Here is a 21721-nt window from a genome sequence, read left to right as displayed (position 1 = left end):
GATCCATGCCTTAAGTTCACCCACCTTTGGGTTATGGGGGGTGAGACCCATGGAGACACAGGGAGAGCTTGTCTCCACACAGGCAGTGACCCGGGGCAGGATTGAACACTGGTCCTCAGTGCCGTGAGGCAGCAGTGCTAATCACTGTGCCACCCGATATATTAACTATTTAGATGAGGGCAAAATGAGAAGGCAGATTATCTGAACGGCCATAGATTAGGAGAGGGGTATGTGCAACGAGACCTGGGTATCCTCGTACACCAGCCACTGAAGGTAAGCATGCAGCTACAACAGGCGGTAAAGAAGGCAAATGCTATGCCAGCCTTCATTGCGAGCGGATTCGAGTACAGGAGCAGGAATATTTTGCTGCAATTATACAGGGCCCTGGCGAGGCCGTGCCTGGAATATTGTGTGCAGTTTTGGTCTCCTTATCTGAGGAATGATGTTCTTGCTCCAGAGGGAGTTCAGCGAAGGTTTACCAGACTGATTCCTGGGATGGTGGGACTGACGTGTGAGAGATTGAATCAGTTAGGATTGTATTCGCTGGAGTTCAGAAGAATGGGGGATCTCATAGAAACCTAAAATATTCGAACAGGACTTGACAGGGTAGATGCAGAAAAGATTTTCCTGATAGTGGGAACCAGAGGGCGCAGTCTGAGGATACGGGGTAAACCATTTAGGACAGAGATGAGGAGAAATTTCTTCAACCAGAGAGTGGTGAGCCTGTGGAATTTGTTACCACAGGAAATAGTTGAGGCCAATACATTGCATGTTTTCAAGAAGCAGTTAGATACCAGCACTTAGAGCGAAGGGGATCAAAGGATATGGAGGGGACATCGGGATTAAGCTATTGAGTTGGATGATAAGCCAATATCATAATGAATGGCAGAGCAGGTGCCAAAGGCCAATTGATCTCTTCCTACTCCTATTTTCTATGTAATCCCTTCCCACACTAAGAGCAGGTGAATGGCCTCTCCCCAGTGTGAACTCGCTGATGTCTCCGCAGGGTGGATGAATCAATGAATCCCTTCCCACACCGAGAGCAGGTGAATGGCCTCTCCCCAGTGTGAACTCGCTGGTGTGTCTGCAGACTGGATGACTGAGTGAATCCCTTCCCACACTGAGAGCAGGTGAATGGTCTCTCCCCAGAGTGAACTCGCTGGTGTGTCTGCAGGTTGGTTAACTGTGTGAATCCCTTCCCACACTGAGAGCAGGTGAATGGCCTCTCCCCAGTGTGAACTCGTTGATGTCTCCACAGGGTGGATAACTGAGTGAATCCCTTCTCACACTGGGAGCAGGTGAACGGTCTCTCCCCAGTGTGAACTCGCTGATGTCTCCGCAGGGCGGATGAATCAATGAATCCCTTCCCACACTGAGAGCAGGTGAACAGTCTCTCCCCAGTGTGAACTCGCTGGTGTGTCCGCAGGCCGGATGACTGAGTGAATCCCTTCCCACACTGAGAGCAGGTGAACGGTCTCTCCCCAGTGTGAACTCGCTGATGTTTTCGCAGGCCGGATGACTGAGTGAATCCCTTCCCACACTTGGAGCAGGTGAACGGCCTCTCCCCAGTGTGACTGCGTCGATGAATCTCCAGCTTAGATGGGACTCCGAATCCCTTCCCACAGTCCCGACATTTCCACGGTTTCTCCATGTTTTGGGTCTCCTCGTGTCTCTCCAGATTGGACAATCAGAGGAAGCCTTGTCTACACACAGAACACGTGTATGGTTTCTCCTCACTGTGAGTAGTGTGATGTTTTTTCAGGCTGTGCAACTGGTTTAAGCTCTTTCCACAGTCAGTTCACTGGAACACTCTCACTCGGGTGTGAGTTGTGTGGGTCTCGGTGCTTTTCCAATCACATGCATGTTTAAAATCTTTTGAAGCTGACAGATCAGAGAAACATTTCTCCTTCTCGCCTATGATATTCAGAGGCCGATGATATTCAGATCAGAAGGAATCGAGTGAGTTTGTCACATCGAGACATGATGTTTGAGCTCTCTGTCTATTATTCCTCCTCTTCCAATATCCTATAAAAATAATTTACAAAAGTCACCAGTTATTACAGGATAAAAATTCAGAACAGAAAATTCTATTTCAATCAAACATTATTTACTCTCTTGTTCTCAAAGTTGTAAATCTCCACCCCACACAATCTCCCTCAATTCTCACTCTGCTGTATCTAATAGTCACCCTCCCAATTCTCCTGAAGGTGCTCATTCATCTTGATTGACAGAACCAAGCTCAGCTCACTGATTCCTGACCAGGACACAGAGATTATAATAGGTGCAAGAGTAGGCCATTCGGCCCACCGAGTCATCTCTGTTAAGTAATGGGTTAAGAGACATTGCAATTAGTTGTCTCATTTATGTTAAGTATCCATTAATTGACACTGATATGTAAAGGGGCTTCAGGTGGCCTCTGTCAGGTGATGTGTAGTTAGTGTTTTGTGCAAAGTATGTTGGAATGAAATAAATGTGTGTTGGTGAAAAAGGAACAGAACTTTCGACTCTTCATATCACAGCAACTAAAACGTCTAACAATTGGTAACAGAGGATGGTTGCTGTGTAAATGTGAAGGGTTGAAAGATACAACTTTTCCAGATCAAACCAAGGAGTGAGTGAGAAAAGAAAAAAAGGGATATATGGCTGAACTGAGGCTAAAGATGGCTGGATATGACTATCCTCCCTTATTTTCTGAAAGGGAATTGTACGACCAATGGAGAAGTGCAGTAGTTATGTGGACTAAAGTAACTGCTTTGGGAAAGAGAAATCAGGGTATGGCATTGGCTCTTTCTCTACCATATGGCAGTAAAATCCGAAACAAAATGCTTTCTGAGCTGGAAATGGAAGAGTTAGACTCAGAAGAAGGTCTGGAGACTTTATTACATTATATGGATAAGATTTATAAGAAAGATGACTTGTTAAGTGCGTATGAAGCATGGTCGGATTTTGATAAGTTCCGGAAAATGGAGGATATCTCCATGGAAGACTATATAATGGAATTTGGCAGACTATATAAAAGGCTGCAGAAACATAACCTGGAATTTCCACAGTCTGTGTTGGCCGTTAAATTACTTGACTATGCTAGAGTGAGCAACATGGATAGGCTCCTGGGTTTGACAGGAGCTCAGTTTACTGATAAGGATACCTTATTCGAACAGTTGACAAAAGCTTTACAAAAGTTTCTGGGGAAACATTCGATTCCGATGGCTCTGATGACCCAAATAGGTCAGCCTGCAATAAGGCAGAATATGGAAAATACACTACTAACAGGATGGCGAAATCGTATGGCTACGAACAGGGCTCAAGACTATAGAAGGAGACCGAGACAAGGAAATTATGAAGACAGAAACCCAGTTAGAACCTACAATAGGAAGATGAACCCCAGAAATGCACGGGGCATGATAAATCGATGTTTTCAATGTGACTCTCAATACCATTATGCTTTCAACTGTCCAACTCGTTATGATAGTGTTTGAAGCGACACATGACACAGAAGACTCAGAAGAGGAAAAAGATAGTGACCAGAAAGAAGGCATTGTCCTATAGATAAGCAGTTTTACGCCGGTAATGAGGGTGTTGGTTGCAGAATCCTTCAACTGTGCTGTATTGGACAGTGACTGCACATCTATTATGTGTGGAATTGACTGGTTAAAATGTTACCTGGACTCCTTGAATACTGAAAATCATAACAAGGTTAAGGAATTTCAAAGTTCCACAAGTTTCAGGTTTGGGGATGATAATACTCTGAAGTCACTAAAAAGAGTGGTGATCCCTTGCAATATTGCCGGAGTGAATCATTTCATTAGCACGGATGTTGTATCAAGTGAGATACCTTTGCTTCTGAGCAGACCGCCGATGAAGAAAGCACACAATAAACTGGATATAGAACAGGATAAGGCAACAGTTTTTGGAAAGACGGTGGACTTACAATTTACACAGTCGGGACACTATTGTATTCCATTACTGACAAATAATATTTCAAGTAGAGTGGTTAAGGATGTGTTAATGGCAGTTGAAAATGGGACTTTAGCTGATAAAAAGCTTGTGGTATTAAAACTGCATAGACAATTTGCACATCCGTCTCCTCGGAGGCTCAAAAAATTATTAAAGGATGCAGGGGTAAGGGATGATGACTATAGTAAACTGATAGAACAGGTTAGTGACTGTTGTGAAGTTTGTAGGAAGCACAGAAGGACACCAGCACGACCGATAGTAACCCTACCTTTGGCCAGGGATTTTAACAACATTGTGGTCATGGACCTTAAGATCTGGGATAAAGCAAATAATATATTTATTTTGCATTTTGTAGATTTAGCAACCAGATTTAGTCATTCAACGATTGTACGAAGTAAAGAAAAGAGTGTCATTCTGGATCAAATAGTGGAAAAATGGATAGGGACAGGAATGGGTCCACCGGCAAAATTCCTTACGGACAATGGGGGAGAATTTGCTAATGATGAGTTTAGGGATATGTGTCAAAACGTGAATATCAGAGTTATGAATACAGCTGCAGAAAGCCCATTTAGTAATGGTGACTGTGAAAGAAATCATGCTGTCATCGATGACATGCTTCAGAAAATGTTGGCAGATCGACCAAATTGCAGGCTAAATTCAGCTTTAGCATGGGCGGTACATGAATTCATTGCAGATGGTTGGGGGCTATAGTCCTTATCAATTAGTGTTTGGTAGAAATCCTAAAATTCTGTCCATTTTGGATGACCAGCCAAGGCTTGGGAGGGGACTACAATTAGCTCTGGTTTTGCTGAATATTTAAATGCATTACATAGCAGTAGAAAAGCTTTTTTGGAAGCAGAGGTCTCTGAAAGAATTTGCAGAGCTTTAAGACATAACGTACGGCCATCAGATGCCGTTTTTCAGCAAGGAGGCATGGTATACTATAAGAGAGTCAATTCTAATGAATGGAAAGGCTCAGGGAAGATCATAGGCATAGATGGCAAAACAATTATTTTGCAACATGGTAATCAAACTGTTAGGGCACATTCATCAAGGATAATGGGTACAGATTACAAATTTTCAAATCTAGACAGAGCAGACAGACATGACGAGGAACCAGAGTCATCTGGTACGCATGTGCTACAGAACTATGAGAACCAGTTAACTGATATAGACAGGGTTTCTGTGGAGGAACACAACACTTCTGATTAATTAGAACAGGCCATTTTTCCGAAAGGGCAACTGCCAAAAGTTGGTACAAAAGTGCCATACTTGCCTGAAGGGTCTAGTCAATGGAAGGGTGCAACTGTTATTAGTAGAGCAGGGAAGGCCACTGGAAAGTATAAACATTGGTTGAATGTACAGCATTCAGGGGAAAGAGTCATGACAATGGATTGGGAAAACAAAGTTCAAAAATGGAGGGCAAAGAAACGCAGTGCCAGTTCAGACAGTACATCGGATAGTGAACAGGTCCGCAGGAAAAGGTCGAGAACTATTGAAAGGACATCCCACAGTAGAAGGGAAAGATCAAGCAGTAGCAGTACAGAACGGGATACCAGCGGGAGAGGGGACGTAGTTTATCAAGATCTCGGAACATGAGTAAGACTACGAATACTAATAGGAGTAAAAGCCCACATGCACGTGAGATTTTCGTGGCTTCAAATAAATTAGGTGAAAAAGTTATCAAAGATGCTAAACAGCAATAATTGCATAGTTGGAGTGAATTTGGGGTATACCGGACGTACCGGATAGTGGACAAAGAGCTCCAGCCCACAGATGGATTTGCACGGAAAAGGTTCTTCTGGATGGAACTTATAAGGCAAAGGCCAGGCTTGCGGCAAGGGGATTTGAAGAAAACTTAGACGGTTCGGATTTAAGGGTAGATTCACCTACAGCAGGAAAGATTATTTTAAAGATCTTCTTGGCTCTATTAGACACAAAGGCATAGGAATGCAAATCTATAGATATACAAGCTGCTTTTTTGCAGGGACTTCAGCTCCAGAGAGACATTTTCTCCGTCCTCCTAAAGAAGCAGCTAATACAGAAGGGGTACTCTGGAAGTTGAACAAATGTGTATATGGATTAAATGATGCATCTAGAGTCTGGTATTTTTCGGTAAGGTCAGTTTTGTTAAAGTTAGGCCATTGCCAGTTGAAAGCAGATCCTGCTTGTTTTACTGGCACTATAAAGGAAATCTTTCTGGCATCTTTATGATGCATGTCGATAATTTTTTGTGGGATGGGACTAGTGATTTTGAAGCTATTGTAATCTCTGGTTTGAGGAAAGAATTCAGGGTTGGAAGTCAGGCTTCCGGTGCATTTAAATATATTGGACTGGAAATTGGACAGACTAAGTTAGGGGCAACTTTTCGTCAGCAATCTTATTTGGAAAACATCAGCCCAATAGCAATTAGTCATGGCCGAGTTTCACAAAAAAACGCAATGGTTTCAAAGATAGAAAAAGAGCAACTGCAAAGTTTAATTGGGCAACTGAACTTGTTAGGTAGACAGACTAGACTGGACGTGAGTTTTGATGTCTTAGAGTTGAGTACAAAAATGAATGATCACAAAGTGGAAGACATAACAAGAGCAAATAAAGCAGGAGTGTGTTTTGAAGTTCCCGGTTTTAGGTGACTGTAGGCACTTGAAACTCATAGTTTATAGCGTCCTATGCAAATTTATGTGATGGGGTTTCAAGCGCAGGAGGTTTAATAATTTTCCTTTTGGGGAACAATGGTAAATGTTGCCCGCCTGTGTGGGAAACAAAGAAAATAAGGAGAGTGGTAAAAAGCACGTTGGCTGCTGAGACGTCAAGCCTTGTAGAGGCGGTGGATATGGCCTTTTATATCAGTCAGATATTGACAGAAATTTTGGGATGAGGGGATTTGGGTAATATACATATTGACTGTCACACTGACAATAAATCCCTGTGGGAAAATGTGCACTCTACAAAAAGTGTCAATGAAAAGAGGTTACGGATAGACATAGCAAGTTTGAAGCAGATGTTGGACAGAGGGGAAATAACAAAAATTAAATGGGTCGACAGTAGCTATCAACTGTCAGACTGTTTTACGAAAAGCGGGTCGAGTTCACAGAAACTTTTGGATATTGTTAATGAAGTGCGCTTGTTTCTGTGACTGTTTTTTTTTCTCGTCCAAACAAAAAAAAAATGAAAAAAGGGGGGGAAAATCATGTGTGTGTTTGAGTTTCTTGAAATTTTGTTTTCACCCAATTATTTTTTTTTCTCCAAGGAAGGGGAGACTGTTAAGTAATGGGTTAAGAGACATTGCAATTAGTTGTCTCATTTATGTTAAGTATCCACTAATTGACACTGATATGTAAAGGGGCTTCAGATGGCCTCTGTCAGGTGATGTGTAGTTAAGAGCTTTGTGCAAAGTCTGTTGGAATGAAAGAAAAGTGTGTTGGTGAAAAAGGAACAGAACTTTAGACTCTTCATATCACAGCAACTAAAACATCTAACAATCTCAACCATTCAATGAGATCCTTGGCCGATCGACCTCAGCATAATTTTCCTCACACGATCCACATATCCTTCGATATCTTCAATATGTAGAAACCTATCAATATTTGTCTTGAACATGCCTGATGACCGAGGCTCCATATTCCTCTGGGGTAGAGAATTCCAAAGCTTCACCACATCCTCAAGTGAAGAAATCCCTCATCTCAGTTTTCATTCAATTTTCCTACCTGTTCCCCATAACCCTTAATCCATTGTCAATAAAATATCTGTCCAACTTGTGCTTCAATATATTCAATAACCCCCAGATACAACTGGTCCCTGTGGAAGAGAAATCCAAAGACTAACAACCCTCTGAGGAAAGAGATGACTGGGAAATCTGTAATGTAGCTACAGTCTTGTATTAAAGTCGAGAAATAATAATACATTTACTTTATTACAAAATGTAAATAATATATCAAATCTGGAGCATGCAACAAAACTAGACATATCTCTGTCCATTATTAATTTAATTGTCCTGAAATGTCAGCCATCTCCTGGGGAACCCACCCCTTCAATTGTGAACATTAGGAAACAGACAATCCTTTTTTGAAATAAATTTAGAGTAACCAATTATTTTTTATTGCAATTAAGGTGAAATTTAGTGTGGCCAATCCATCTTTGGGTTGTGGAGCTGAGACCCATGCAGACATTGGGAGAATGTGAAGACTCCACACAGACAGTGACCCGAGGCCGGGATCGAACACGGGTCCTTGGCGCCGTGAGGCAGCAGTGCTAAGCACTATGCTTTTAGTCAGTCAAATAAATGCGTCAATCTGTAAGGCAACGTTTTTCAAACTTTTCGCCAGGGACCCATTTTTATCAACCGGCCGACCTTCGCGACCCACGTCGGCCGACCTTCGTGACCCACGCCGGCCGACCTTCGCGACCCACGCCGGCCGACCTTCGCGACCCACGCCGGCCGACCTTCGCGACCCACGCCGGCCGACCTTCGCGACCCACGCCGGCCGACCTTCGCGACCCACGCCGGCCGACCTTCGCGACCCACGCCGGCCGACCTTCGCGACCCACGCCGGCCGACCTTCGCGACCCACGCCGGCCGACCTTCGCGACTCACGCCGGCTGACCCTCCACTTCATAAGCATCAAAGTTCAGAAAGTAATCAATCACATCATTCTCTTGGAATAAGAGTTGGAAACATTTCGTGGAGCCGTGAACCTTCACGTAAAAAAATGTTTCTCCCAATTAAGGGGCAATTTAGCGTGGTTCCAGGTTGGGCTCAAATGATCAATGAGGACTCTGACCTCTGGCAAGGAAGGAAACCCTGGCAGGTGGGCGGGGAGGATTCACAAACACCCGCTGGAGGCCCCAAACCCCCAATAAGACCCATTGATTTTATTGTCAGTCTGCAGACAGGAGCTGGAGAACTGAACCCAGGCAGAGGAGAGGGAGGGAGAAAACTGGGAGTGGAGGAAAGAAATGGTGCAGATGGTGAGATTGTGATGTTGTACTAATTAAGTAATGGCATGATGGGAAAACTGGTCAATTATTTGGTACAATGTAAGAAAAGCTGACCTAGCCATTTCAATGTATCAGACCCCTTTGTAAGACCAATAAGGCTGACTCCGCATAACCTAAAGCATGAATAAGATCAGAGAAGGTCAAGCTATTCCAAAATGCCTGACTTCTGTAATTTCTGATAAGGCTAACTTGTCATAACCCAGGGTATGAATAAGACAAGATAAGGAATGGATGAGTCTCCTCCAACCTTTTAATGTTGTATCAAAGGACAAGATAATGGTATGAGGGATGAGACAAAGAGTCCGAGAAGATCAACAGCTCATGCTTGGTTTATGACATTGCTTCCATTTCTACTTCCGATCGAATTCCTGACTAAGCTGTAGTCACGCAATCTTGATAATGATAATGTATAAATACTGAGCTGATTCTCTCTGAAGGCGCGGACTTGGGAAGGAATCAGCATTGGTACTAACTGCTCTCTGACCTCAAGTTTCAGCCATTACAGCATGCAGTCTTTTCGTAAATAAAGCCTGGTTATTTTGCCATAACGAGCGTTGTTGAATCTTTCTACTCCAGTCCCGAAGCAGGAAATTATTGACTTCAACCAGATGGGTTTGGATTTCAGCCCAGGGAGGAGGGAGAGTGTGTGCGGCGGGGATTTACAGCTTTGGGGGAACAAGAGAGGAAAAATGTTCCAGTGAAACTCGAATTGTTGTCATTCATCTCAAGAGGCTTGGAATATAAAAGCAGGGATGTACTTCTGAAGCTTTATAAAGCATTAGTTAGGCCCCATTTAGAATACTGTGAGCAATTTTGGGCCCCACACCTCAGGAAGGACATACTGGCACTGGAGCGGGTCCAGCGGAGATTCACACGGATGATCCCAGGAATGGTAGGCCTAACATACGATGAACGTCTGAGGATCCTGGGATTATATTCATTGGAGTTTAGGAGGTTGAGGGGAGATCTAATAGAAACTTACAAGATAATGAATGGCTTAGATAGGGTGGATGTAGGGAAGTTGTTTCCATTAGCAGGGGAGACTAGGACCCGGGGGCACAGCCTTAGAATAAAAGGGAGTCACTTTAGAACAGAGATGAGGAGAAATTTCTTCAGCCAGAGAGTGGTTGGTCTGTAGAATTCATTGCCACAGAGGGCGGTGGAGGCCAGGACGTTGAGTGTCTTTAAGACAGAAGTTGATAAATTCTTGATTTCTCGAGGAATTAAGGGCTATGGAGAGAGAGCGGGTAAATGGAGTTGAAATCAGCCATGATTGAATGTTGGAGTGGACTCGATGGGCCGAATGGCCTTACTTCCGCTCCTATGTCTTATGGTCTGTTCAGAATTTCTATCCTGGACTGACAGTGATGACTTTTTTTTAAATTACAAAAAAAATAAATTTAGAGTACCCAATTCTTTTTTTCCCCCCAATTAAAGAATAATTTTAGCGTGGCCAATTCACCTACCCTGCACATCTTTTTGGATTGTGGGGGCCAGACCCATGCAGACACGGGGAGAATGTGCAAACTCCATACGGACAGTGACCCGGGGCCGGGATGACACCCGGGCCCTCAGTTAACCACTGAGCCACTGTACCTGCCCCTAGTGATGACTTTTGTAAACTCCCTTTACAGGATATTACAAGGGGAGAATTTACTGATGGAAACTCAAATCAAACTTCACATCAAGATTTAACATAGTCATCCATTCATCAGGACCTGAATATCGTTGGCCTGTGAATGTGAAAGAAGAAATGTTTGTCTGTTCTGATTGTAAGAAAAGGTTTTCAAGATCAGTGAGACTGAAAAAAAAAACCGATACACACACGACACATGTGAGTGTTCCAGTGAACTGACTGTGAAAAGAGCTTTAACCAGTTACACAGCCTGAAAAAACATCACTCCATTCACAGCGGGGAGAGACCGTACACATGCTCTCTGTGGGGACAAGACATAAACTGATCATCAACATGGAGAGGGGCAAGGATACCAGCAGGATGCTGAAACCATGGCATTGTGGGGACTGTGGGAAGAGATTCAGATCTCCCTCTGAGCTGGAGATTCATCACCGTAGTCACACCGGCGACAGACCATTCAGCTGTTCTGAGTGTGGGAAGGGAGTCCCTCAGTGAGGATTCACCAAGATGTGGGAGCCGGGCTGGTGAGGAAGCGAGCGGCTTTTAATAAGGTTCAGGCTGCTCTGTGTAGGAAAGGAGTTTGATTCGGGGGGTATACCCGGCAAAGCTGCGTCTCACATAGGAGTCCAAAGACTTCCATTTTGAGACACCGGAGGCAGCGAACGTTGTAAAGCATGGACTGGGGTCCAGTTATCTGTATTGGACAAGATCTACGTTTCCTGTGGGGTGGGGTGGGTGTTGTGATTTCCTCTTATATAGTTTTTGATATTTTCTGATAAAATCTGTTTGGGGATGAAGTGAGATTTTCTTTCTGAAGCACAATGTAGATATATGGGTGGTTGGGGGTGGGGGGGGGGGGGGGGTGGGGGGGGGGGGGGTGGGTGAGCTAACCGATGACTAAAGAACTGTCTTAGTTTTACTCCGTGAGTGTATGGGTGCTTGTGTGGCGATCATCTTGGCTGGACTCTTGGCCTGTACATTTTGAAGATTTACTGGCTGATTCCGTGATGGAGGGAGATGGACCGAATGGTTGACCAACACGGGTTGCAGGCCACGTTCCCGTATCTCGACAACGTAACCATCTGCGGCCACGATCAGCAGGACCACGACGCCAACCTCCAAAAATTCCTCCAGACCGCAAACGCCTTGAACCTCACATACAACGAGGAAAAGTGCGTTTTTAGCACAAACCGGCTGGCCATCCTGGGATACGTAGTGCGCAATGGGATAATAGGCCCCGACCCCGAACGCATGCGCCCCCTTATGGAATTTCCCCTCCCCCACTGCTCCAAAGCCCTGAAACGTTGCCTGGGGTTCTTTTCATATTACGCCCAGTGGGTCCCCCAGTATGCAGACAAGGCCCGCCCGCTAATACAGACCACTACCTTCCCCCTGTCGACAGAGGCTTGCCAGGCCTTCAGCCGCATCAAAGCGGATATCGCAAAGGCCACGATGCGCGCTATCGATGAGTCCCTCCCCTTCCAGGTCGAGAGCGACGCATCCGACGTAGCTCTGGCAGCCACCCTTAACCAAGCGGGCAGACCCGTGGCCTTTTTCTCCCGAACCCTCCATGCCTCAGAAATCCGCCACTCCTCAGTGGAAAAGGAAGCCCAAGCCATAGTGGAAGCCGTGCGACACTGGAGGCATTACCTGGCCGGCAGGAGATTCACTCTCCTCACTGACCAACGGTCGGTAGCTTTCATGTTCGATAACGCACAGCGGGGCAAAATTTAAAATGACAAGATCTTAAGGTGGAGGATCGAGCTCTCCACCTTCAACTACGAGATCTTGTACCGTCCCGGAAAGCCGAACGAGCCGTCCGATGCCCTATCCACATGTGCCAACGCACAAATAGACCGTCTCCAAGCCCTCCACGAGGACCTCTGCCACCCAGGGGTCACTCGGTTCTACCATTTTATAAAGTCCCGCAACCTCCCCTACTCTGTGGAGGAGGTCCGTACAGTCACCAGGAACTGCCACATCTACGCAGAGTGCAAACCGCACTTTTTCAGGCCGGATAGAGCGCACCTGATCAAGGCTTCCCGCCCCTTTGAACGCCTCAGTCTGGATTTCAAAGGGCCCCTCCCCTCCACCGACCGCAACACATACTTCCTGAACGTGGTGGACGAGTACTCCCGTTTCCCCTTCGCCATCCCCTGCCCCGACATGACAGCGGCCACAGTCATCAAAGCCCTTTGGGGGTCCTCCTTCATGAGTGACGAGCTGCGTCAGTTCCTGCTCAGCAAGGGTATAGCCTCGAGCAGGACGACCAGCTACAACCCCCGGGGCAACGGGCAAGTAGAGAGGGAGAACGGCACGGTCTGGAAAACCGTCCTACTGGCCCTACGGTCCAGGGATCTCCCAGTTTCCCGGTGGCAGGAGGTCCTCCCGGACGCTCTCCACTCCATCCGGTCGCTGCTGTGTACCACCACTAACCAAACGCCTCATGAGCGCCTCCTTGTCTTCCCCAGGAAGTCCTCCTCCGGAACGTCGCTGCCGACCTGGCTGGCGGCCCCAGGACCCATCTTGCTCCGAAAACATGTGCAGGCGCACAAGTCGGACCCGTTGGTCGAGAAGGTTCACCTCCTCCACGCGAACCCACAGTACGCCACGTGGCGTACCCCGACAGTCGACAGGACACGGTTTCCATGCGAGACCTGGCGCCCGCCGGCAACACACACACACCCCCGACACCGATCATCCCCTCCCTGCCACCAGCGCACCCAGCGACCGCCCCCTTCCCGGGAGGATCGGTCCTCCTCCAGTGTCCGACCAGGAGTGAAACAGAAACAAACAACGAAACGCTCCCGGAGACGACAACGCGGGAACAAGCACCTGCACCACCACCGGGGCTGAGGCGATCGACGAGGAAGACCAGACCGCCCGCTCGACTCGTGGCATCGGTGTGACATCAAGAATGTTGTTGGGACTGTAACAAAAATGTTCTTTTCTCTTACGAATATTGTAAATAGTTCACAAACCTTGTACATAGCCCGGTGTAGGGCTAAAATTGTAATGACATGCCCAAAATTTTCCTCCCAGGACCAGCCTTGTAAACCCCTACCACCATGCAAACCACCACCCCGCCGGGTTCATTTTTAACAAGGGGTGAATGTGGTGGTATGTATTAGGGGTCAGGTGGGACTGTGAAGCCGTGGTGCTATTGCCTGACAGATCCCGGGTCCTGGTTGGCTGTTGACCCCTGGCTCCGCCCTGAAGGCGGAGTATAAGAACCCGTGCTTCTCCCCGCAGCTCCATTCTGTTGCTGAACTGCTGGGAACAAGTCACGCTTAATAAAGCCTCATCGACTTCATCTCTACTCGTCTCTCTCGTAAGTCGTTGTGCGCTACACCCTCATAACATTTAAAAAGTAATTAGATAGACATCTGAATTGATGTAACTTGAAAAGCTACAGACCACAATCTGGAAATGGAGTTTAGGCTGAATACCTACTTTGTAGCCACGATGAGCTGAATGAAATGCAACAGGAACAACAAACTTTAATAAAATCCCGGATAGTAACTCTCACTACTAACAAGGTCAGCAGTTTGCTCAGTTTAGCTGCCAAGTATGCTAATGTGGTCATTTTAAAATTTACCTGCATACATAAGAGTACAACAGCAAATTATTTAACTTCCCCAATGTGATCGGTGTAATTAGTCTCAAATTTACCCTGGAATGGTCATTAAAAATTTGCCCAGTCACTCTGATATCTGAAATCCTTATCCACGGACAGAACAGACAAACCATTTTACCTCCCAATGATATTCAGGTCCTGTTGAATCGAGTAACTCTGTCAGATGATGATGTGATGTTTGGATTGAAGTTCCCGTTAGTAAATCCTCCTATTTCTAAAGGAGTTTCCAAAGGAATTTCACTCTCAGTCCAGGAGAGAAATTCACAAGATTCTCTCTTCCGGCTTCCGGGTCCTGGACGGCCGCGCATGCGCCCTGCAGCACCTGAGAAAGATGGCGGCCGCGCAGGCGCCCTGCGGCATATCGCCCCCGAAACAGATGACAGGGGCCAATCTGAGGGAAAAACACCGATGCGGCCGCCCCATTCCGTACAGACACCGAACTGTATCAAAAGTGCCGGAACCAATTTATCAGCCTGAGGAGCGTGATGGAATAATGGCGGATAAGGCTACCCCCCGGCCCCCCCTCCCTCTCTCTCTCTCTCTCTCTCTCTCTTCCTGTGCGAAGCATGCGCAGTGCTGCTCCTGGCTGAGCGCAGCCGCAGTGAGAGTGAGTGCGGCTCCCAGAGGCTGAATGAGAGCCGCCGCGAGCGGGGACAATGGGGAGAACCCAACCCCCCAATAAGACCCATTGGTTTTAGTGTCAGTCTGCAGACAGGAGCTGGAGAACTGAACCCAGGCAGAGGAGAGGGAGGGAGAAAACTGGGAGTGGAGGAAAGAGATGGTGCAGATGGTGAGATGGGTTTGGATTTCAGCCCAGGGAGGAGGGAGAGTGTGTGGGACGGGGATTTACAGCTTTGTGGGGAACAAGAGAGGAAATAATGTTCCAGAGAAACTAGAATTGTCTGTTCAGAATTTCTATCCTGGATTGACAGTGATGGCTTTTGTAAACTCCTTTTACAGGATATTGGAAGTGGGAGGATTGGCCGACAGAAAACTCAAACCAAACATCACATCGAGATCTGACAGTCACTCAATTCATCAGGAGGTGAATATCATCAGGCTTTGAACCTGGAAGGAGAAATATTTGTCTGTTCAGTTTCAGCAGTGCGACTGCAAAAACACCGAGATATACCTCCCTTCCCGGAGTGAGAGTGTTACAGTGAACTGACTGTGGAGAGAGCTTTAACCAGTTACACGGGCTCAAAAAAAGTATCACGTCATTCACTGCAGGGAGAAATTAAACGGCTGTTTGTGTGTGGACAAAGCTCCAACCGGGAGACATAAGGACACCCTCACCATGGAGAAACTGTGGAAATGTGCAGACTGTCGAAAGGGATTCAGTTACCCATCACAATTGAAGGTTCATCGTCGCAGTCACACTGGGGATAGACCGTTCACCTGCTCCATTTGTGGGAACGGATTCACCCATTAGAACATAGAACATAGAACAATACAGCGCAGTACAGGCCCTTCGGCCCACGATGTTGCACCGAAACAAAAGCCATCCAACCTACACTATGCCATTATCATCCATATGTTTATCCAATAAACTTTTAAATGCCCTCAATGTTGGCGAGTTCACCACTGTAGCAGGTAGGGCATTCCACGGCCTCACTACTCTTTGCGTAAAGAACCTACCTCTGACCTCTGTCCTATATCTATTACCCCTCAGTTTAAAGTTATGTCCCCTCGTGCCAGCCATATCCATCCGCGGGAGAAGGCTCTCACTGTCCACCCTATCCAACCCCCTGATCATTTTGTATGCCTCTATTAAGTCTCCTCTTAACCTTCTTCTCTCCAACGAAAACAACCTCAAGTCCATCAGCCTTTCCTCATAAGATTTTCCCTCCATACCAGGCAACATCCTGGTAAATCTCCTCTGCACCCGCTTCAAAGCCTCCACGTCCTTCCTATAATGCGGTGACCAGAACTGTACGCAATACTCCAAATGCGGTCGTACCAGAGTTCTGTACAGCTGCAACATGACCTCCCGACTCCGGAACTCAATCCCTCTACCAATAAAGGCCAACACTCCATAGGCCTTCTTCACAACCCTATCAACCTGGGTGGCAACTTTCTGGGATCTATGTACATGGACACCTAGATCCCTCTGCTCATCCACACTTTCAAGAACTTTACCATTAGCCAAATATTCCGCATTCCTGTTATTCCTTCCAAAGTGAATCACCTCACACTTCTCTACATTATACTCCATTTGCCACCTCTCAGCCCAGCTCTGCAGCTTATCTATATCCCTCTGTAATCTGCTACATCCTTCCACACTATCGACAACACCACCGACTTTAGTATCGTCTGCAAATTTACTCACCCACCCTTCTGCGCCTTCCTCTAGGTCTTTGATAAAAATGACAAACAGCAACGGCCCCAGAACAGATCCTTGTGGTACTCCACTTGTGACTGTACTCCATTCTGAACATTTCCCATCAACCACCACCCTCTGTCTTCTTTCAGCTAGCCAATTTCTGATCCACATCTCTAAATCACCCTCAATCCTCAGCCTCCGTATTTTTTGCAATAGCCTACCGTGGGGAACCTTATCAAACGCTTTGCTGAAATCCATATACACCACATCAACTGCTCTACCCTCGTCTACCTGTTCAGTCACCTTCTCAAAGAACTCAATAAGGTTTGTGAGGCATGACCTACCCTTCACAAAGCCATGCTGACTATCCCTGATCATATTATTCCTATCTAGATGATGATAAATCTTGTCTCTTATAATCCCCTCCAAGACTTTACCCACTACAGACGTGAGGCTCACCGGCCTATAGTTGCCGGGGTTGTCTCTGCTCCCCTTTTTGAACAAAGGGACCACATTTGCTGTCCTCCAGTCCTCTGGCACTATTCCTGTAGCAAATGATGACATAAAAATCAAAGCCAAAGGTCCAGCAATCTCTTCCCTGGCCTCCCATAGAATCCTAGGATAAATCCCATCAGGTCCCGGGGACTTATCTATTTTCAGCCTGTCCAGAATTGCCAACACCTCTTCCCTACGTACCTCAATGCCATCTATTCTATTAGCCTGGGGCTCAGCATTCTCCTCCACAACATTATCTTTTTCCTGAGTGAATACTGACGAAAAATATTCATTTAGTATCTCGCCTATCTCTTCAGACTCCACACACAATTTCCCATCCCTGTCCTTGACTGGTCCTACTCTTTCCCTAGTCATTCGCTTATTCCTGACATACCTATAGAAAGCTTTTGGGTTTTCCTTGATCCTTCCTGCCAAATACTTCTCATGTCCCCTCCTTGCTCGTCTTAGCTCTCTCTTTAGATCCTAAATACAACCTTCTGACACACCAGCAAGTTCACACTGGGGAGAGGCCATTCACCTGCCCTGTGTGTGGGAAGGGATTCACTCGGTCATCCCACATTGTGACTCACCAACTTGTTCACACTGATAAAAGACCGTTTACATGCATGTGAGAAGAGTTTTAAATGTAAAAAGGATCTGCTGACACATCAACGTATTCACACTGGGGAGAGACCGTTCTCCTGCTCCCTGTGTGGGAAAGGATTCATTCAGTCATCCCACCTGCAGACACATCAACTTGTTCACTCTGATAACAAACTTTTTAACTGTCCTGACTGTGAGAAGAGCTTTAAAATCAAAATGAATTTACTAACACACCAATATGTTCACACTGGTGAGAGACCATTCTCCTGCTCTGTGTGTGGGAAAGGATTCAGCTGTCCAACTGCCCTACTGAACTACCAGAGAATTCACACTGGGGAGAGGCCATTCACCTGCTCTGACTGTGGGAAAGGATTCATTAATTCATCCAACCTTCTGACACATCAGCAGGTTCACAGTGAGGAGAGGCTGTTCACTTGCTCAGTGTGTGGGAAGGAATTCACTCGTTCATCCAACCTATTGAATCACCAGCGAGTTTAAACTGGGGACAGGCTGTTCACCTGCTCTGTGTGTGTGAAGGGATTCAGTCAGTCATCCTACCTGCTGACATGCCAGAGAGTTCAAACTGGGGAGAGGTCGTTTACATGCTCCATATGTGGGAAGGAATTTTCTAATTTATCTTATCTTCTGAAACATCATCGAGTTCACACTGGGGAGAGGCCGTTCACCTGCAATGCCTGTGGAAAGAGATTTACTCACTCATCCCACCTGCTAACACACCAGCGAGTTCACAAGCGACTACAAGGTTTGGATTCTACCCTTATTGATGCTGTTAATTATGTCCAGGACTGAATCAGGTTCACTCTTGCCAGTCTTAATCTGCTGATGAGATTTAATATTCTGAATAAATGTGAAATAAATAAGCTTGGTTTGAATCGTTGCAGATTTTTGTCTTTCCTACCTGAGTGTTTAACAGCACCTGGCTGGAGATCAGAAAGGACAATCTGGAGGAGGATCACACGGCAGGAACAGAACTTCAGCCTGGTCACAGTCCTTCAGGGTCACACTGAGAGGGACAAAAGACACTTGGGTCTTTCTCATCTCTCTTCACTTTCAGCAAAGTCTCGGTGTGGGTTAATCCTGAGGTGTGAGAGAAATGTGTCCCAGCTTTTCTCTTCCATGGTTCAGAGCTCCTAGACACCGAACAGAAGCTCCTTTACAGCTGTATTCAGAGTCAGGCAGAACAATGGTGAATGCTGGAAACGCGCTGTCAGATCAGAGATTGGTGTAAAACTGGGATGTTCTTAATTGAATGTAAAGCAGCTGGTTTAAGTTTCCAGAGTGAAAGTGTGGTTATGTGACAGTCACAATGAATTAATTGAATAGAAACCTACTTAAAATAGATTGTTGAAGTCTGCATTAAAATAGCAGCTGGAGGATTTCACAGGAGCCTGGTAACTGCCGGGACAATTAGACAACAGTTTGATTCCCTACCCTCTGATGGAAGAATGTCTCCTCATCTCTTTCCTAAATTTGAGATCCCTTACTCTTAGATTATGCCCTCTGGGCCAGACTCTCCCACAAGAGGAAACAAGATGATTTTTTAGGTTGTGTAACTGGGTTAAAGCTCTTTCCACAGTCAGTTCACTGGATCACTCTCACTCGGGTGTGTGTGTGTCTCGGGGCTTTTCCAGTCACACTGATGTTTGAAATCTCTTCCCACAGTCAGAACAGACAAGCACATTGACAGTTTGTGATATTTAGATCCTAATGAATTGAGTGACCGTCAGATCTTGATGTTATATTTGGTTCGAGTTGCCCAGCTGCCAATCCTCCCGTCCTAATGCCCGAAAAAGAAGTTTACAAAAATGATCACTGTAAGAATGGGATAGAAATTCACAACAGATCATTCTAGTTTCTATAGAACCTTCTTTCCTCTCTTGCTTTCCCCAAGCATGTGGTCCAGTCAAAATAAAAGACCAAAATCAGATAGAAATCCCAACAAAGGTGGGACCTTCCTAACTGAACCAGAATATTGTTCCCAGTGTCTGTGAAACACTCTGTCCACTGAGGTATCCACTGGTTGTGGAAGGTGTCAAGCATTCCGGCGGGTACCGCATGCTCCCTCTGCAGGGCCACTGGGAATAGACAAGACCACGGAATAGAAGTCGGCAGCCAGAGTAACCCCACCCACCCATTAACACCGCCAGTTACTGTGAAAAGCCCCAAGTCGGCACATTCCGGCACCTGTTTGGGTACACAGAGGGAGAATTCAGAATGTCCAATTCACCTAACAGCACGTCTTTCGGGACTTGTGGGAGGAAACCGGAGCGCCCGGAGAAAACCCACAGGGAGAATGTGCAGACTACGCACAGACAGTGACCCAAGCTGGGAATAGAACCTGGCACCCGGGGGCTGTGAAGCAACAGTGCTATCCACTTTGCTACCATGCCGCCCATCCCACCCAGCTACAATGCACTGTTTTAACCAGACCCAAGAGTAGATTCAAGATGTCATGTTCGGCACAAGGATACTAGATATTATAGACTGTAAGATCCACAAACTCTGTCAAGATGACTGCAACTTGTTATTATGGACATTAAACTGTGGGCAATATCCGATTCTGTGACCAATATTTAGTTTAACACAGACCTGAATAAGGAAACTTTGCAGCCACCTGTGAAGTTTAAATGTCTCATTGTGTCAGGATGAACCAGCATTTGAGGAATATAAAATCTCTGGACTGTTGGTCTCCAAGTGCCGTATTGAACACAGGAGAATGAGCTCGAATTGGGACAGAGTGAGTGAGCGAGCATCGTAAACTGCTATTGTATCGGGGTGTTCTGGGTCTGAGAGTTGAAACCCTGCAGTTAATTGTCAGGGATGCAGTATAATAAACCCTGAACAAAGCAAATGTGTGTGTGAGAAGCATCTGAAGCACCAGGAACCAGCTGGACCAGCAGAGCTGAATGTCTCCCAGTGCAGTCACAGGATTGAACTTATTCTTGCTTCCAAGGCCACCTGAGAACCAACCTCCTGGCTATTCATCTACAAGAAGCTTCAGAGCCTCATGAGAATTATTTGTTTCTGAAAACGCTTCACTCCAACTAAAGGACCAGCTCAACAAGAAAACAACATACCTGCAGCGATATAAAGATTGCAGTCGACATTCCATTTTCACCATTTCAGCTTCAACTTGATCTGTACCTAATTTCTGTGTATGTGTGTCAGTGAGCGTGAAAGAGACGAGAGACTGAGATGTTCAAACATCCAGGGAAATAGTGTGATAATAAATGACCTTTATTCCTTTAAAAATTAACAGTAAGCCTGGTGCTGAAATGTATTTTAAATAAAGAAAATATCACACAAACATCCTGATAATGGACTGGAAAGGACCACGAATTGTAATCAAATGCTGTATAACCCCCTTCAGGTAGCTATACAGAGGCTGCAGCCTCTCACTGAATGTATCCCTGATCCAGAGACACCTCCAGGCCACAAACATCAGCTTGGGCGTGGGTGAAACTTATTAAAAACCTGTTAGCCGGGTATTTTCTAAGGGCACTAGGACCCGGCTGAGAACAGAAACCTTCAGGCCCCGCCCACTAGCGGTTGCGTCACCAAGAAGCCAGCGCATGCGCTCTGCTTCCCCAAGATGGCGGCTGTGAACCAGGGCCTGGTCCCGGGAGAGAGCTGACCGGCGGTGATGTGACCTGAGGATCACCGCACCTCAGGCAAGGGGCCAGGTTGGGAAGGCGGTGCCTTCAGGAATAACTGGGAAGGTGATGTTTGGTCAGTTGCTGCAGTCTGTGTAGTGAAGGTGCTGTCACAGTGGTGTGAGGTGAGGAAGTACAGGATTATCACCCAGCAATGATCAATTAAGGGGAATGTAAATCCAGCTCAGGCTGCTTTCAGATTGGAAAGGGAACTAAGGTGTGTCCTCAGTGCTGGTGAATGTTGTGGCTTTGGCAGTTTCTCGATAAACTCCTTCTCAATCTCCCTCCCTCCCTCTATCTTTAGAATCATAGAGTTTTACAGCACGGATAGAGGCCCTTTGACCCATTCATAATAATCTTTATTATTGTCACAAGTAGGCTGACATTAACACTGCAATGAA

The 21721-nt window shown here is 46.1% G+C and overlaps 1 long non-coding RNA gene across 1 annotated transcript; it reads left to right on the top strand.

The window, feature by feature from the left end:
- The first annotated feature begins 14815 nt into the window (after window positions 1-14815).
- On the top strand, window positions 14816-18539 carry LOC140419619 (uncharacterized). The gene is made up of 2 exons (XR_011945906.1): window positions 14816-15006; window positions 15186-18539. It is a non-coding gene; the product is annotated as an uncharacterized lncRNA (long non-coding RNA).
- The last annotated feature ends 3182 nt before the right edge of the window (window positions 18540-21721 follow it).

Source organism: Scyliorhinus torazame, chromosome 5 (assembly GCF_047496885.1).
Source record: "Scyliorhinus torazame isolate Kashiwa2021f chromosome 5, sScyTor2.1, whole genome shotgun sequence".
In the NCBI taxonomy this organism is placed as follows: Eukaryota; Metazoa; Chordata; class Chondrichthyes; order Carcharhiniformes; family Scyliorhinidae; genus Scyliorhinus; species Scyliorhinus torazame.
The sequence above is the reverse complement of the archived record's forward strand: the minus strand, read 5'-3'. Positions and strand labels throughout refer to the sequence as shown.